The sequence below is a fragment of the Pleurodeles waltl genome, chromosome 1_1 (genome assembly GCF_031143425.1).
Source record: "Pleurodeles waltl isolate 20211129_DDA chromosome 1_1, aPleWal1.hap1.20221129, whole genome shotgun sequence".
Lineage (NCBI taxonomy): Eukaryota > Metazoa > Chordata > Amphibia > Caudata > Salamandridae > Pleurodeles > Pleurodeles waltl.
In genome coordinates this window covers 88378687-88398495 of record NC_090436.1, presented here as the reverse complement: position 1 = coordinate 88398495, position 19809 = coordinate 88378687, and the positions used below count along the sequence as shown (strand labels likewise).

Here is a 19809-nt window from a genome sequence, read left to right as displayed (position 1 = left end):
TAGAGACTTCTAGCTACAAATTCCTCATCTTCTGAATAGATATCAAAGCAGTACCTATGGGAGCCACAGTCTGTGAATGGGCTAAAACCAGAAGGTCCTGCAGGACTGAGCTGGCGAAGCACCCCTTCCAGCCCTGGCTATCCAGACAATAGTGCTTTGTGAACGTATGGAGATATGTCCACGTAGCATATGTCTAGGAGAGAGAGACTCAGTGTACTAACACAGTGGTAGCAGCTTTCTCCCTGGTAGAATGAGCCTGCAGTCCTTCTGGAGGCTGCTTCTTTGTCACCGCATATCAGATCTCAATGCACAGCACAATCAAATTGTAGACAGTACGCTTTAGGCACAGCTTTGTCTTTTATCACTCTAGCAAAACTCTCAAACAGCTGATTGCACCTTGCTATAATCTAGAAGCTCAGAGCTTTCTTGGGGTACAAGCAGTGGAGCCTCTCCTTCTCCACAAAGGTGAGGTGGGGCATAGAACACAGTCAGAGTGATCGTTTGACCGACTGGGCGGTCATGTTCCTGTCAGCACCCTCTTCTGCATTTTAGATCTCAGGGCAGTCAGGGCTGTGAATGCAGCAATCATCAATTCTAGAGCTGTTGTTAAGGGAGCACAGAATATAAAAGTGTTAAGAGTCCAGTCTGGTGATTGCTTACTGAGACTCAGCAGAATCTTAGAATGCTCAGTATTCCTGTGTCATGACGTACTTGCTTAATGGGCTCTAAAAATGGAAAGGTGTTTCACAAAAGCTTAATATCCAAAGTGGAATGCACCTTCTGTGAAGTGGTCCTGCCATTGTAGCCCTGTTGACATTATTTGTATGCAGTCTTCCGGAGAATTTCCTATGAAACCTGGCAGACGTTTGTGAAGTTTCACGCACCTTTGTGAGCTTGAGGCCAGCACAAAAATGTATTTGACTGGCAACAGTCCATGCAATTAGGTTCTGTCCAGCTTGCTGAATAATTTCAGGATAAAACGCAGGCATGCTTTGTGCGATGTTGAGTACACACAAGACAGAAGAGGACTGTGAGCAGCAAGGTTGAGATTAGCCCTGAAGAAGCAGCACTTCACTTATGCCACGAAACATGTTGGCGGTCTTGCAACAATATCAACCAGAAAGCAACACTGAGTTTGATTGAATTGGACAGGACTGTTCAAGGACCCGAAACTGCTATATGAAAATTATTCCTTAATTGAATTAATGTTGTAATGGTTAAAGTGTGATTTGAAATGAATTTCAGAATGACAAAGTTAATACATTTAAGAATATAAAATCTAAAAGTGTTGGACTCTCCTCCAATTTATAACCTTTATTGTTACAGTGGTTTATTTATAAGATCAAAACAACTCCGATGTGGTCACGGGCCACTTTTTTTAGCTATGTAATTTACTAATGGTGCCACTTTTTTGGTTCCCGGGTCCAGACCGCCCCCGTTTGGAAACTGTAGGTAGAAGAACATTGGGCCATATGTACGAACACATTTTCCCATAGACACAGAATGGGCAAAACTGCTTGCTACATCTGGCCCATTGTTACTAAAAGGGAAAGCAAACGTAAGACAAATGAAAAGGGGAGTAGTGGACATAGTAGAAGAACATCAGGTCAATAAAACAAAAATCAGTAGCAGCGAGCCATTAACCTGAATGATTAGGTGAAGAACAGTGGATGAAGGACAAAACAATACGTCTTCAGAAAAATGCAAACACAGCAATGGCCTGCGGTGAAAAAACACTGCATAGGAACCGACAGAGAGGAGTTTGTGACGAGGAAGAATAGGAGCGCAAGATGGTAAAAAAGCAGCAGGCAGAAGAATAATTATCCTCGTGGTAATTCAGTCTTTGCCCTCACTTTGTCTCAAATGATGAGAATAGTTTGTGCAGCCATAGCAGGATAGGCCTTTCTAAAAAAGAATGCTCTCACTTAAAAGGCCTCTACTAACATGCTCGAGCATGCAACGTCGCACGTTAAGTCTGCCCCGTGCCATGCACCAACCATTCCAGTTCCATAATACATGGCTAACATGCAAGACTTTATTATGGTCGGTCCTAACTGAGGCTAGTCATGTAGTGGGATGAGTAGGTGTCATGATAGAGGGAGGGCAAGGACTAAGATTCCAAAATATTACAAAGGTGATTTTCCTTACTGCGCTCTGCCTCTTGTCCAACTGGCTGGGAATTTTATTAAACATCACATCAGCTAATGCTTGATGTGGGAGGCCTCAAACAAGCTGCCTGCATAGAACATCAGTCTAAGAAACTGCATGCTCACTAGCATCCAATCAACACTGGAATTCTGCACGAAGCCTTAACTATTCTACTTTCAAAACATTTCATAATACAGGAGACTTATTACCCAGTAACAGTAGTTCTGGCACCTCAATGCATTGTGAAAGCCCACACAAAAATGACAGTCACAATTGAAATGGCTGTTTTTGATTGGCCTATCACTTGTGAGCCTGTGGATGGATTTGCGTGAAATTTAGCAATCTATTTACTCAGTCGGGTGAATTTCTTAAGATCCCTCCAAAAGTTCAGGGAGGAGATGAAAAAGCAGTAGTTTCCCATTTTTAGCTTTCATGGGAATTTTTTTCTAAAAGATTTAGCAAATACCACTGAAAGGATTTACACCAAACTTGGCATGAAAGTAGAACTTTTACACCAAACCAAAAAAGAGCATGGTTTTGGGGTACTCAGTGCAGTAGTTTGAGATATTAGCATTTTAAAAAGTTGCCAGGCGGAATTTCACTTTTGTACATCTTTGTCATTTTTATCATGCCAATCACATTTTTTTTTTTTTTTTACAAACTGTGAATGGTTGAATTAGGAAAGATTTTTTTCCTGCCGTTTTGAAACTTGCAAGTCGGATGCTTGGGCAAGTTGGAACAAATTTTCAAAAGCCATGGGATGAGGGGGGAATATGCATTTGCGGACAACCCTGCAGCCAACCCCTGAAGAACCTGTCTGAAGGTTGTAAAGAGGGGGTTGGGAGTCCACGACGCACAGCCCAAAGACATGTGCACTTTGGGTTGGATGGCCACACTGGGCTGTGCCAGCCTCTAGACCAAGGACGTGTTCGTCAGGGGCTGCAAAGTTGGGTGCATCATAACAAAATCTGAAATTCACTGTTAAAAGAAGGGCTTGGGGTGGTCATGAAAGGGTTAAAATAGTTACCTATATCCGTATGGTTGGTCCCTAGGATTCAGCCAAATCTCACAAAATAAAGCCCTCGGATTGGAAGAGGGATTTTTTTCTGCCGTTGGCCTATTTGGTGCCTAGAGACTGGTACTAGTTCAGCACTACCGAGATCTAACTGTCTGGCCCCAACTCGGAGAAAAATGTTGCTATCGCTATTAGAGGACTCTGATACTACAAAATTGTACAGTGCTACTCCTGAAAGGTCCAGCGCAGCCTTCCGCTGAGGTACTGGGGTACTGTGCAGGAGCCACAGCGCAAGTTTCACGTCCATGGCACAGGGCAAGGGGCTAGGCCTTGTGACGAATCCCATGCTGTGCAAATCTGAAGGCTGGACACTGGCGAATTTCACTGCTTTTTTTTTTTTTTAGTTTTTAAACATTAGTTTTGTGTTACTTCAACACCTAATTATAATGCCACGTTAAAGTTTATTTTTTCGTGAGTTTCTGAGGTTCGTTTTTAAAACGTAAGGTAAGATCTTATTACTTTACCTAACCATAGCATTACTTTCACCTTTTGAGTGTGTGGAGATATATATATATATATATATATATATATATATATATATATATATATATATATATATATAATGTCTGAAAGTGGAAATTTGAAGTAAACTGCTTTAACGTTCTTTTGATCAAACCTGTGTATTGTGTTCCCACACAGCTATCTTAATCGGTGGAAGGAGAAAAGGAGAAAACCGTGAAGACAGAGGTGGACTACAATCACCAAATGTCTTTGGGAAATACTTTGAAAAACATTTGTTTCAGGATAGACACGTGCACTGATTGCTCTGACCATCAGTGGTAAACATTTCAGTATTGGCAATGTTCTTCCTTGATTGGCAAATGGAAGTATTATATTGAAGTTTAAAATATGCCATCTAGAATGCATCCTTGGTCTTGCTGGGCATGATAAAGTATTTGGAATAAACTCTAGGCCTTTCTCTTTCTACAGAACCAGTTTAATGTGTCTTTTAAGAAGAATTTTTGGAACCTCATAGTTCCACAGAGGATGTCAGAAAGATGGTTTATGGTGTAACCGCCCCAACAATGTTTATCACTAAATGATGGCGAGTCACGGAAGAAAAATAAGCACTCTTCCCCCTATCGAGGGTGGCTAGGCCTAAATGTTCAGAAGAGCTTCCTGCATTGACCAAGGGAAGTCAGCCTTCTACAGCCTGGAGATACAGCTGCAGAAAAGGAGTCAGACACTGGTCTGAAAAGAGATCTACGCTTCCTAACAGCTGCAAATGTTTTCCCTTCCACGTAAAGTTTAACCTTAAAAGCATCAACGGAACAATAAGGTAGGGTTTCAACATGTTTGCGTGAGTTATCATAATAGTGCTCGTGTATTTTGTTCTCACACTCCAGACTTACGCATTTCCAAAACCTCATCCCTGCAGTGCCCTGCTCTGCAGTACCACAGACCCCAGACTGCCAGTCTTTTCAGGGAATTCTGCACGCGTCACCAAGGGCCAGAATAAATCTGACAACATCACCCCTACCCTCTTGGAACTTCACTTACTCTCCTTTTAGGCTAGTACGGCCTTCAGAATAAGATGAATCATCCACAAAGACCTCACCCCATCTGGATCACAAGCTTACCACCTTTGGTGGCTCTTGGAATGTTCACAGCAAGGCCACCATCGCACTGGAGCACATGTGCAAAAAAGTGAAAACAAGCAACAGCACTATCACCATTTATTCCCAAAGGATGTGTACTGACATGCCTGTATTAATCCAAATCATCCAACCCTGCTTCAACTTCTGAAAGAGCTGAAAAGAAACCTTGCTAAAGAGCACTACGTCACGACGATGTAACAGTCCACCTCACCTCTCAAATCCAAGCTTCCCCACCAATCATTCAATGGCTGGATCTTTGTTGTTGATCCTTTACAGGGTTTACACTGGTTTCTGGTTAGGTGTTGCTTAGGTGTATGCTATAGAAATAGCACATGCATACATCTGGATGTTGGAAGACAAACATTGGCCTCTATACACAAAGACAAATCCTCAAGAAACAGGTCCGATAGCTTCTGCAGTGATATTTCTGGACACGTGAACAATATCCAAAATACATTTTGGGGTCTCCTCTACTTCAAAAGACATCAGAGTCTCTGGTGATTTCTGGTAGAACTGGAACGAATGAGGGCAAGAAAGAACATGTGTATACTGTATTGTGATAGGCATTAAAGAATGCTGGCCATATTGCTGTACACTTGACGACCGCCAGTGGGTCTTCCAAAACGTTTTGGATGAGTCTTATTGCAACATTGAAATGTTTGTTCCAAATCAAGAGGCGAGTGCAACTCATCCAGAAAACTAAGGAACTGTGGATCTAGGCAATATCAGCGGTGTGTTAAAACAGATGTTCTTGTGGCAGTCAGAAAAAAAGCAAACTTCTGTGAAGGAGAGGTTAGAGCTAGAATTTCAAAATGCAGTTGATAAGTAAACAGAATTGTCTAGTTAGGGACACTGCTGTGGGTTTCCTCTTCATCTCCAACGCTTTAGCTGTTCTAATCTTTTATGACTAGAAGAGTAAACTATCAATGGGGGTGATTTGATCTTCACAACTTTGCTTCCTACTCTTTTGTGGTAGTGTGTTTCTGGAGCAGTTTGGGGATGGGGCTTTTTATAATTCTGAGTACAATGTGGTCCTGGAAATACCAGAACTGTTACCAGAACCATGCTTCAAATGCTTTGTACTAGAGGTTGAATCAAACACCTGGGCTCTTCCTTTAGAGATACATGCAAGTAGGCACCAGTGGTAGATGCCTTTTCAGAGACAGCAGAAGGCATAACTGAGCAGATGGCTCTTACTGATGCAACCAGGAGCTGTGGTTTTCAGTTACTAGTGATAAATCCCAAGTGTGCAAAGCATCCATCTCACAACAGCACATGGTTGCTCTTGGCAACCTATCCCTCCTCAACATCAACAGGATACTGTTCCTAAGCAACTTGCAAACATTTCAGCACAAAATTGACAGGTTAAAAGCCCAATATCACCCAAGCCCAAGCCTTTGAGTGAATAGGAATCTATGCACTGCTTGAAACTGTCCTATATCCCATACTGTGAGGGTTTGTTTTACCAGATTTATTTTAATTTCCTCATTTAATATGGGGGAGGGTCCAGAGCCAAGATACCTTTTAAGTTGAGACACATTTACCTTAAAGATTATGACTCGCACTGCGTACTCTAAGAGTCTCAATAAGGCATAAGTCTTTCGGCTGTTTGTAAGACTGTTTGTGGCTGCTACAAACAGTAATACATGGGCATTGTTTATTATTTGAATTATAGCCCTGATTGCTGCATATGTTGGTGACTTTTTAATGGATGACTGATGGTTCCACTAACACGGATTTCTTGTGCCCGACTCCTGTAATAATATCCGTTAACGGACAAATCAATTGAATGCCACTCAATGACACGCCATCATGCCAATGTTCCAAACCCTTTAGTCAGAGTTGAGTTTGAACATCATCTTGGCAGTCGTGGCCCAAATCAGCTTCGCTACTATGCCACGTATAGCTGTTTCCTAGCACAAGTTTCTCATCAGAATACTGACGCCAGTTAACACGACATTGGCCACTAAAACATATTCCATGTTGGTATTTTATGATTCTTGGAGTCAGTCCTGTGTTGAGTTCCATCCTCCCTGGAGGTTGGGGCTAACCTGCGCATCCCCCACTTTTCAACGTTGTAGCACTGATGTAGCTTCAGAGGAGAGATTCCCTTGCCTACAGCCGCCATTTTGAATCAGCCTCTCGGCAAAACCTTTCTAGAGCCACGTAGTCTGGCATTCAGGTAACATACCGTGAACCTACCTTAATATGTAGTTAAAAGTAGTGGTTCCCAACCTTTTGACTTTTGTGGACCCCCGCTTTATCATTAGCGGAACCTGGGAACTCACATTGAACCATTACTGAAAGCTGGAGATCCAAACTGTTAAGTTTATTTACTTTTCTGAGCAGTCGCGGACCCTCTGAGGAGGATTCCGAGACCCCGTAGGTTAGGAACCGCTGGTTAAAAGCAAGCAACTGCCTTTTGTATTGCAGAAGCAGGGTGTCCGAGCAGCATTAAGAAAATGGATGAAATTCAAGCAAATTAAGTTGCGCAGTGGTATTTTCAAAATAAAGTCTTCCTTTCACAAAAAGGAAGGGAAAGGACTGGTGGCCTGTGGAAGACGAGACACAGGAAAAGAAAGCGGGTGGCTTGGCCTTCGCTCGCGGCTCCCGAGACTAATGGCCAGTCCCAGGGCACAGCTTCAGATAATGTAATTCTGTTGTTCTCCGATATAAAACCTTCCGCGCACTAGGAATTTTAAATCCATGAATTACACCTTGTAGAATGTGTCCTGGCGCCCATCAGAAACAAGGCCCAGTAGCGGTTCTCGGTTTATAGGTCAGGAGGGCAGTAAATTATTGAAATGGAAAGCAGTAAACGTGTGCACTGTGTCTAGTTGCACAGTTTAACGGGTTGTGGAAGAAAGGGGAAAAGTAGCCGGAGCATGAAAACTTTGGTTTTATAGTCCCGGCCGCCTCAATCTGTATTCACTTCTATGAAGATGTCATATTCTAAAACATTTAAAATTCAAATTGTCTGGAGAATAGATTCATATAAAATGTATTTTCAGAGACTGATATTTGGCCTGCTGCTGGCTGATTTGATTGCTCTTATGTGTAAGCTTTATTCAAGTTGCCAAAGGTTTGAAAATACAAAGGCTGACATTTCAGATCCCGGACTCAAGTGTGTCATTAAACTGAAATTGAAATGGGAACATTTTCACCTCCTCAGGAATGTTCTGCCAACTAGGAGGATGCCGGCATTAAAGGGGAGCACACTGTTTCGTTAAAACGTTGTTATTTTAGGGCGGGAGTGCAGAATTGGCTTATTATTTGCAAAACAGCTGGTCAAACAAAATATTTTAAAAGCGTAGGCTTTAGAACATGTAGATTTAAAAAAAAAACTGCCTTTATTACAAAAATATAAGAAGTTTTAAAAAAACATCAATTTTATGACGAAACGAGGACGCTTAAAGTTAAGTATATTTGTTGTAATTAGGACGAAGAAGCAGTTTGCCACTAGTAAGAACGGATTAGCCAGGGTCATATAGATTACTGTTAAGATCTATTATTCAGCAGGTTTCAGAACACATCACAGACCAAAACCCGGAGAATTTACAAAGTGTACTGGTCCTCAATGTGCAGGGGAGCTTTAAGGAGCATTTTCTTGACATTTTAGAAAAGGCAATAACAATTTACATTTGAATGCAATAGCTATTCTCATCTTATTCGAGAATTCACCGACTTGCAGAGAACATATGCTGCTACAAGATAGAGACGGCTGTCCACCCCCTGGGTAGTGATGAAAGGAAATCTGCGTTTCTGCCTATATATATATATGATGGTGGATTTTGATGTTTTAATATTTATAAGGTGCATACTGCAGACTGAATCACCAATCGGCACACTCAACATAGGTTCAGCTAAAACATAACAAGCATTGGCAAAGCCAATAGGTCTCAGCTGTGCAACCTATTAGCGTTGCCAATGCCTCTTCAGCTTAGGACAGTCACTATCTTGGCTGAGATTAGACTAAATCGTCACAGATGAGTGAGTATCTGCAGTGGCAATCTTTCAATTATGTTTATAATGCTTTACCAAAATACATTCAACGTTTGCCATGGACGCATGTGCAACTGCAGCAGCATGTATTTTTTTAAAGCACTATAATAATTCATTGTAATATGCACCCAGAGCATGGCCTGTCAAAGGCAAACATCTTAAAATGGCTTAATAAACATTGTAACATAGCCACTTGGCAAGCGGTCCTTAGAAATAGTTAGGGGAACTGCAGTGCATGGTCTGACATCAAAAGTAGAAGTCTCTAAGAATATAGAGTAAAGCAATTGTACCGGTAGCAGGGAAGTGAGACAGACAACAGAACCATTCATTCATGCTCAACAGGCAGACACAAAGGCCACTCTAAGGAAACAATAGGGTTCTAATGGCAAGCTAAAGTGGTCTGTAGCCGAGACCTCAAGACCACGAAAGAGGAACAAGATGACCTCCAGTTTTATTCAGTTGAACAAAGTAATTAAATTTAATCTGAGAATGAATTTTAGAGGTTAGGGGCTTGGATCGCAAATCTCATGTCCTAAAGCATTTCTGAGCAGTCTTGGTGACACAAAACTAAGTGCCAGGCCTTCCATTGGGATGTGGTCTGATCTCCTTCCTTAAAAACAGTTTAGAAACATAATGTCATCGCCCACATGAGGATAATGTAAAAATTGCGTAGGTTCCACCAAGATGGGCTGTGAGAGGTTTGTCGATGATCTTGCCCTGAAAAGGAAGGCTCGTGACCATTTGGTATTTGGCAACATCATTGGGCCAGGTTTGTTCTTCTTCAGTACTGGACGATTTGTTAGGTTCTGACGGTCCTGGGCAATTAAGGCCTTCATAATGTTCTGAATACAACGTGGATTAGCACTGATGGGATTTTATATTTTTTTCTATGTAGGTGTATGGCACAGCCTTCCTTGATGATGCCAATCACTCATTAGTCCAGTGATATACCTTTATTGATTTTAAAAGGACAATAACCTTCCAATGACCGTGGCCCATGCTCCAAGATTCTTAGATATACTTCTTGCATCCCCAAAATGAAGTCATCCTGACTTCTTGGGCATATCTTGAAACGTAGTAGCTGAAGACACATTTGATTTAGGTTTGGACTGAAACCTGCAATCCTGGTCTTGATAGATGCTTGCAGTTTTCGTTAGTAAATAAACACAGCCTTACACACTTCAAAGGCATGGACAGTACAAAATGGAAACTTGTCTTTCAGACATTGTATTTACAATTGCCTTCAGCCTGTTTCACACTTTACCAGCATCTTCTGTGGGTGGCTAAAACGAAGTCACGCCATTAAATGGCAAATTCACGACTTAGACATAAACACAAGATGTGCAGACCCAAGCAGAATGAACCATCTGTAACCCTGAAAGTCGTGTATATTATGTTGTTGTTGTTAATTTGCAATTACTGAAACTGTACTACTTTGCTTACTAGAAGCCATAATTGAATTTATTCTGCAATGTTACAATGGTGAATACCTTGTAAGTGCTTATGATTTTTAAAAATATAAGTATCGATAACAGAGGATCATTAAAATACCTGACTGCAAGATTCAGAAGAACTACAAATTGCTAATCCTTGGCAATTTAGCATTAAAGTGTTTAGATATATTGGTTCAAAGTGGAGTCTAGTCTTCACAGGAACAAACTAATCTATTAGAGAAGACTATTTCAAGTAAGCTCTGCATTAGAAAGGAAACAGCCAATACTGAAAACTAGTAGTTTGGAGGGAGTCGTAAATTCAAGACTTCCTTGCCTTTAGACATTAGCAAATGAACATGTTCAGTGAGATACAAAGGCTCTTTTTATTAACATAATCCAGAAATTGAGTATCCATGGCCACCTGTTGCTTTATAGATTGGTAAGGACAATCTTACTCTTTCCCCTTAGTAAGGGTTCAAGATCTGAGAGATGCTATAATCTACAAGGAATAGTACTTGCAGAAGACTCTGGCCTGGTAGGCATGTTTTGTAGTTTAAGCCTGTAGCCAATTGATCAAGAAATATGCGAGAAAGAAAAAGTAGGGCCACCTCTGTGATAATGCTGGCAAGAGGAGCTGAATGATTACAAAGTACCAGCTCTGACACTCCGTCTGAAGACGACACGGAAGTACCACCACTTGTTCCTCTAAAGAAGACACTAGAGGGGTAACAGTTCTTTCTTTAAAAATGACACAGAAAAGTACAACTTCTTCAGCTGAAAAAGTATGTGGCAAGCACCACCACTTCTTCCTCTAAATAAGACACTAGAGTGGTGATGCCACGCCTTCATGAAGACAACTTGGACAAGTACAACTTCTTCCTTTAAAGAGGACACTAGGCAAGTACTGCTCCTTCCTTTAAAGAGGACACTGGAAAAACACTACTTCTACTGCTTCTTCAGCTGATGAAGGCAGTGAAGAAGTGGCAAAGTTATTCATAACGGGAGGAAGCATTCGAGGTAACAAAGGGGATGAAGGAATAGTGCTGACGATAAATATTTCACACCACAGGCCTGGACACCTGTATGTGTTTGTAAAAAGGTTGGAGTCTGCCCAGACTTGGAAAGGGAAGGACGAGGTTCCTATTAAATATTAATCGACTGTGGCACAACTTAACTGCTTAAATTACCAGGCGAGAGCAGAATGTGTGGAGTGGCTGAGACCATCTACTGGGAGTACTAAACATTTGTTCTGATTGAGCTGAGAAATTGTCTGGCTCATCAACTCTTGTTTTTATGTCTGGAATGTATTTGCCTAGAGCAGAAGAGTTTCCACGAGCTGGCTCAGGCACCCACAGTGGTATTGATTTTGATCGGGAGGACTTGGGCAGGACTGGGTGTCAACAGGACTACCAATAACAAAGCCAACAGCCTGCTATATGTTCTTAATACAAGGCATGCGTGACAAAGGCAGATCCAAAATCAGAATAAAAAGGAACACCCCATCCCAAAATGGTAAATAATAAGATATTTTGGGCTATGATGTTCGGGAGACTAACAGACCGAGACTTGAGTCTTTTCTGCTGGCGCAGAGAAAGGGAGAGGAGGACAACATAACATTCGCTCATAAGATTGTGAATTTGTAGGAATCTAACCTACAAAGCTTAATAGTGCCCTATCATTTTTCAAGGTCACTGACAATCTTATGTGATTTGAGTTTATAATCTGCAGTTTCACATACAAACCTCAGGACATTTTTATATTGCATCATCTAATTTCTTCTACTCAACTAAATCTCATAAAATCATAAATAAATGTGGACTAATTCCAGATCATTTCACCCGGAACACTTTGGACGGGATCCAGATGATAGAAAAGCTACATATAAAGGACTGCGGGAAAAGAAAAGTTGCTCTGTGTTTTCCGTGAAGTTAGTTGAGGATTGTGCCTGGTTTACCAGTCCTCTGCATTTTGCTTGAGTTATCTCCAGCAGACATTTATTTTTGACTTCAAAGTAGCCCGTCATAACCTCTACCAAGGCTTGTACTTTACTGGTTTATTTTTTTCAGGGGCAAATAGTTCACTCTCTTATTCACTGTGTCTACAAAAATTAAAGGTGCCCCTGGTGATAGCAGGGAGATACAAGCCATGAAATGGCCCTTCTTTCGCCCCAAGATCCCAATCCAGTTTTGTTATATGAATTGAATCGTTGTGGAGTGGAGCGATCACCCTTCCCATACATTGCAGTTGTTACTGTCAGCATGAGCTGCAAAGATATTCGTGATCTGATCTTTGCTTCCTGAAGCACAGCACCCGACCACATTATGTGTTTTTTTCACGAATTCTACTTTGCCGTCTGCAGATGGTTAATGGAAAAGGAGAGGCATTTTGCTTCCCTCTGTTTACATCAAAGATCTGTTTGTCACACCTGAGACAGCCAGACAAATCAAGGCTCAATTAGCCCAGTCAATTCCTTCGGTATTACCCTCGGAGCCTACACTGACTTATTAAAGCCATGCAAATGCAGCACCATTGAGACAGCAATGATGGAGGGAAGATGTTAGGAGCCTATTAACTAGGCCATTTTGGAGGCTCTGGCAGATAGTGCGCCAGCCTATCAAAAAGAGAAGTGTTATAACTCAACTATTATGACATATTTTGTCTAAGCATATTTACTTTGATGAGGTTGTACACAAAGTCACACAGTTGGCTAATATCCCTAAATGCATTGGATGTTGATAAATTGGCACGCTTGCTATTCTGCACGCGGAAAGTCCCATTATCGTTTAGACTTAGCACTGCTCTCAGAAATGCAGAGCATTTAACAAAGTCATAAACATTACATCCCTGTCACTTTACTTCTTAGAGGGTCGTATGCTTAATGGATCCGCACTCCTTGCCTAGCGCTCCTGGTCGGAGCGACAGGGGAAGATATAGCCCTTCAAATGTTCTGCTTTTAGAATGCATTAGTGCCACTATCACAAGTCAGCTAATGGTCTTTTTTGTTTCAATCAATCTGCTATTGTTCATAGAACTGGAACCAAACAACCAGAGATATCTTGCACAGTTAAAAGAAAAGGCAAGTGCACAGGTGGACGGGCAGAGTCAATCGATCAATGTAAAAGTAGTATATTGTTTTAAGAGTTGCTTGCTGAGAGAGTCACACCTTCAACTATACTAGGATCAACTTGCATATCATGGATCCAATGGCATGGCTATCCTTGGTGGGAATGGGGGGTGGGCGGGAGATCGGTTCTACAATTAATGCACGTGTATAGTTGAACATTATAAATATCTCTAAGTTCAAAACCAAATTTAAAAATGTGGAATATAAATAGTTCACAGAACTTCCAGGGCTAAATCTATCAGGCTTCTTCCAGAACTTCTGTCATTTCTAAGTGTCATCAATAAACAGATGTTACTATTAACTATTTTAATGATACTTTAATTATGGACCATGAAGAATGCAAGGCTGAGTCTGACTTGTTTCAATGCCAAATCATGGTCCTCAGATCACTGCAGACGGCAGTGTAGACCTTTAACCCACTGAGCCATCTTGCTGAATGAAATAAGTGAACTAATGAGGATTGCTCACAGGTCGAGCTAAACAGTACCGTAGAGTTTTTTTGGAACAGCAGGGTCCTGATGTCCGAACAAGATCACAATATGCAAATTTACAGAACTATCTGAAAGTAATCAAACTTGGGATATGATGAACAGCAGCATCTACATAAGTGACTGGGTTCTCCTATTAAATATGTTGGGTGTAATACACTGGCACTGCAACTTGTGCACAATGTATCAAGACCACCCACAGCAAACAGTCCAATTGCAAACAAAGATCTACTCAACTTTTAGCAAGTCACAGTGAGCTCGGTCAGACCGCCGGGTCTGTGACTCTGCAGACTAGCGGATGCTGTTGGGTCTCTGCGGCATTGTGGAAGTGAGTTCCAGTTCTCTGACCGTCAATGCTGGTGAAATGACCAACCAGTAGATAATAAAGGTCTTGAAGTCTTGTGCCTGGATGGTCGGTGCAATGCATATTTTAGGGCGGATTGTGCAGTCTAAACTCGCACTTCATTAGTCAAACTCATCTATCTGTGTGTCGGCCATTTTGGACTGGCGCTCGGAGGCACCAGGCAAGGGGTGCAATGGAAAACATAACTAAAGGACTTAATAACAGTTCATAAACTGGCTAGAAGAATAGTACCTTCTGTGGCTGTTTCACCCTGGCAATAAAGCAGTAAACTACGCAGTTTGTTTCACCGGCCTTCTGGAGCATAAAGGCAGCATAAACATGAAATTCTAGCCCGAAAGGCACTATCTAGAGCAAACTAAAAATCCATCCTTTGATTTCTCGTCATCTACCAGAAAAATGGCACATGTTTTTTCGAAACACAGAAATGTTTTTTTTACGCAGCTGAGTAAAATCAATAGCTATGAATGATTCGATGATCAGACATGTAATTGGTGCCTCTCCCCGAGCACATAACTGCATTACCAGCCTGCCTTTCCCATCACCCTGCTCCTATGCCTGGCGCAGAAAACGTGTGGAAGTGTTCACTGTCCGAGAGGAGCGGAGCCGCGGGTTGTGTGAAAGCGGTATGCGGGAGCTGTGATTAACCACATTCTAGCAAGCAGGGCACGAAGCACTGCACGCAGCGGCAAACGCATCCGCCTGGCCAGATGACGTTTCTACTCCAGGTACTACTGTGCTGTGGCCGCCAGCGCGGCCCGCGCGACTCCTGCTTAGGCACTGAATGCGCTGGGGAGCAAAGCAGAGCCCGGCATCTGTGCCACAGACCTGTATTATCAAGAGTTTACTCTGCCATGTCCTTTCAGCAGTCTTCTTCTACACCGATTTCATCGACGGTCGGCCGCCGACCTCCAGGCCCCTGCCACCTAAACTCAGCAAACCCAACATCCACTAAAGGGCGAGTGCACTGCAGCTCGGAAGAAAATCCATGAATAATATTTAACAGACAGAAAGACTGAACTTTCAAGAGATGCCCATCCAAAGGGGCATTGCTGTCACCGGCGATAGCGCAGCCAGAAAACTGAAATACCCGCACTTTGAATTAAAAAAATTCTAATGGCACCAAACAAGCGAGGCAAGTAAGGCCCCCTACAAGAGCGCCATTGTCTCTTCCATCTATCTATTCACCCTTTCGGTCCACACACCGATATCCATTATTTCACCTTTACATTCTGTCATTCTTTGAGATGTTCTATTAACCATTCAATAGTCCTCATTTCATCCACCCATCTACTTTGCCATCCATCACCCCATGCATCAATCTTCGCCCCCATCCATGAACTCTGCTGTCCATTTATCCACTCTGCCATCCACTCATCTGTCCACTGCCATCAATTCACTCATCCTTTCACCCATTCATTTATCCATCCCTCCTTTACTCTACCATCCTTTTACAAGTACATCATCCCATCCATCCCTTTTCTCTGCCATCCTTTCACTTGTCCAACCACCTATCCATCCATCCATCCATCCATCCATCCTTTTACTTGTCCACTCATTTATCCACCCACTCACCCATCCATTTACTTTGCCATTCTTTCACCAGTCCTACCACTATCTATTCACTTTCTCCCACCCATCCATCCATTCATCCATACATACATCGATTGCTTTACTCTGCCGTCCTTTTACCTGTCCACCCCTATCAATTAATTCATCCTTTCACCCACTCATTCAACTTCCCACTCTCATCTAGCCACTCACTCATCCATCCTGTCACACTTAGTTCGATTCAATATTCATTACTTCTTTCCTTTTCCTATTTACACATCTTTTATTTTTCCTTGCTCCAATTTCCTCTTTTATTGTCGCTTTATTTCTCTATCCTGTTATTTATGAACTTTTATAAGGCGAGCTGCAAGCAGAAGAGGCTCACAAATAACTCCGCCTCTGCTGTAGCTGCTAAAGAAGGGGGAGGGTGTTTCATGACGCCCCTGGTCACTGGCACAGCAGGCAAAAACTAACAAGCTCACTGGTCCAAAACAAGTATCTAGGGCAGAGGTCTCCAAACTTTTTAATGCCGCGCCCCCCCAGTTGAAAAATAAAAGTCATTGGGCCCCCCTCAGAATTTTTCACAATTATTTTATAAACATGGCAATGTTTAAATATGTCTAAACCTATTTAAACATTTCAGTTAAGTACTGTTACCTTTTTAAAACTGCAATAACATGCTTCTGCTTAAAACAAAGGCCTGTTATCTGTATAATATTTATTTTGGCCAGAGTCTGGGACCCCCCCTGTAATCACTTGAGGCCCCCCCTAGGGGGGCCCGCCCCCCAGTTTGAAGACCTCTGATCTAGGGCGATGTCAAGACCTTTTGTCGGCCAATGATCCCAAAAATATCCATAGAGGTGCTGTTGTAGGCATGGAAAGCTATCGAAATTCACTCAGCCTCTACATAAACCACATCCAGCTGTTGGGTCCCAGGCATTCTTATGTTGACAATTTTATTTGGTCTTATGGAAAAGAGTGTAATGGGGTAGGCATGGGTAATCACAGAAAATCTCCCTGTTGGCAAGCTGGAAGGACAAATCAAAGTAGGACAAGAAAGTTTCACTTTTCCCCAAGTAAAGTAGGGGAAGTAAGCTCCAGGACCTGGAAATCTCGCTACCCAAAAATTCTCATGGTGATTCATTAAGGGATTTCCCAGAAGAGGTTTCCCAGAAGGTGCAAAGAGGGTTGATCCTGGAAAAGCCTGAATACTTGGGATATTTGCCCTCCTTCAAGTGAAATTTTGGTTCCAAACGACTAGAGCTATAATGGCTTGTTCTTCTGGTCACTCTGCTTTATTTACTTCCCCAAAGCACCTGGAGTGGTAGGGTTGTAATTTGACTATATTGTGTGGGTAGATCATGAATAAGGGTAAAGAATTGATATCAACTTAGTGTCTTTCTACTAAACCTGAATGGGTTTGCTATATAAGCTCACCTCGCAGAGATGGAGATACGCGACATACTCTGCATGTTATTTTGGGAATAATCAAGATTTGAAACATTGGGCCAGATTTAGATTTCGGCGGATGGGTTACTCCTTCACAACGGTGATGGACTTCCCATCCTCCAAAATATAAATCCTATGATACCCTATGGGGTTTATATTTCGGCGGATGGGATATCCATCACTGCTGTGATGGAGTAATCCGTCTGGTGAAATCTAAATAAGGCCCTATGTCCGAAGAATCCTCCAGTTGAATGTATGCCACCACACCAACCCTACGGTGCAGGAAACTTTGTAACTTACTTACCCATAACAAAAATAATTGAAGAGTTCACCTTAGATACCAGCGCAAGTAAATGTATGGCGTGTTGTCCACTATACTTTAAATATCTGTCTGTACAGTAAGTGTTATTGCTTCCTGTCAATTGCCAAACCATTCAATATTCCAAACTACTAAAAATGAATCTATTTTGAACACCAAAGATTCATTTTTTTTATCCGAGCTATAATCTAATTGCTATTCATTTATTGTTACTGTTGTCCTCAAGAACAGTAAAGCTCTTTTATTTTGTAGATACAGTATGTGCTACATTGCCAGAACGAAAATGGTAGCAATATTTTCTCTAAAACAAGGCTAATGTTTATATTGGCAGAACTAAGGAACACGGTCCACTGTCTCTCTTTTCTGAATACTTATCAGTTAGTTAGATAGGAACACCTGTGCCATCATGCATTTCACCTGTATACTTCAGTAGTACACACAAAATTAAGACGAAAGACTGAATTCTTTACTTTTCTAGACACAAAATAAATCTGTCAAAATTGTCGAAATTAAGGCAGTAATATACTCAGTGGATGGATGATCCTCAATTCCTTTCTGATTTTACAGACCCTTTGGATATTGTGAGTGCGAGAAAAGAAGCTTACGATTGCCTATGATGATAAAGAAGAGAAAAGGAGAGGTGTGCGCACTTTGAGGACTACCGCACATCTACAGGAAATCGACACAGGGTGCGAAACCCTGACAGAAGATAATGCTACCCATCTTAAAAATAGTTTCTATTAATTCATCTATGAAGTAGTACAACAACACATGTTCAGAATCTCTTAAGAGCATCAGAAAAAGAACAGGTTAGGATCAGTGGGTCAGTCACTTATAAAGGTGTCTTGTACAAATCCGGAAGTTAAATTCTAACCTAAAATGAACAAGCTAGTGGAGTTGTTTCACATGCATTTTGGATTATCTCAGAGTGAAAATGAGCTGCATTTCAGATGAACCAGGTTTGAACACATAATTGGTGAGTCAGTGTCAACCAGCCAATAACTACATTGCATGCTGAATTTTCCATTCTTCCAGAAAAGCGCAATGGGGCAAGGTCCTTAGTGTTTGATGCCAAATTAGGTGTGTTTTCTCAGTTCCCACCTAAAGTTCATAAAGGACATAAAAAAAAAAATTAAAAAAAAGGAAAAATAAAAAACTTTTGGTCATCCAAGTTGTCTTTCAGGAACTCCTTTGATTGATTTAGCCAACATGGAATCAAGACCCTGAGGCTATTTCTGCGGCATACGCCGTGCTTTGTAACTCAAATTCATTTTCATAAATTTGCAGATCCAATCTGTAGTTGTCCACCAAATCCAATTCTCTTCCTTAAATGTGTCAGGAACTCTAGAACCATTAACATTAGCCATTACCTAAGGTCACGCACCTTACTTCTAAACCACCACTGCTCAGTCAATTAAACTCAAGCTGACCTTCCACCAACAAGCAAGGGATTAAAAAGCTGCTGAACAGTACAATTTAACATACCACCAGCAATTGTAATTCGAGCCATGTGATACAGCACGAAACCCACCCAATCACAAACAAGTTGTAAGGATGGGCACTGGGCTAAGAGCTAGACTTACGCTTTCCACCAAATCTGACAATCTCAACCCTTATACACACCAAGACACTTTGATTTCACACATCCTCGCAGCCATTTCCAAGATTTTCGCCACAACTTGAATCTCCAAGGTCAACGTTTTAGCAAAGTGACCATATTTCACTCAGACTTGCAGAGCAGATTACATGCTTAACACACACACTCTTCAAGTACTACTTGCTGAGGACATCACTGAAAATGAACCCAATCACAATATTGATGTACTCTTCAGAATCTTCATCTCAGGAACATCTCAACACATAACATAACATAGTCGAATAACCTAGACATTCTCTTTTGCAAAAGATACACAATACATTGCACTGATCACACTCAAAGGATAGGATGAGGCCTAACCAACATCCATACGTACTCATGCACCATCCAATACTCTAAAAACCTCCAGACAATTGACCTTTGCACCTGCCACTTCCTGCTTAAGTCCTCACAAAAGGGGTCTTTGTAATAACCTATTTGAGAATGTATAGAAAATGTGTCATCATTTTAGTAATTAGTCAATTAAGGAAACCATTTCCCCCAAACATGATTCTGCAAATTCCAAGCAACTATGTGAATGAACATCCTTGCTCCAAATAAAACACACAACTAAAAAAAAACTCAATGAACAATGCTGCAGGTAACAACCAATCTTGTGAATTTC

General features: G+C 41.6%; 1 protein-coding gene and 1 long non-coding RNA gene across 3 annotated transcripts in view; one reads left to right on the top strand and one right to left on the bottom strand.

Moving 5' to 3' along the window:
* Positions 1–8026, top strand: part of LOC138268385 (uncharacterized) — an 81754-nt gene extending 73728 nt beyond the window's left edge. The window contains exon 3 of the long non-coding RNA XR_011199993.1: positions 3863–8026. This is a non-coding gene — a long non-coding RNA (uncharacterized lncRNA). The remainder of the gene's footprint in view (positions 1–3862) is intronic.
* The window catches only part of KIAA1328 (KIAA1328 ortholog), a 665562-nt gene that overhangs the window by 388128 nt on the left and 257625 nt on the right, over positions 1–19809 (bottom strand). The gene's annotated exons all lie outside the window — the stretch shown is intronic.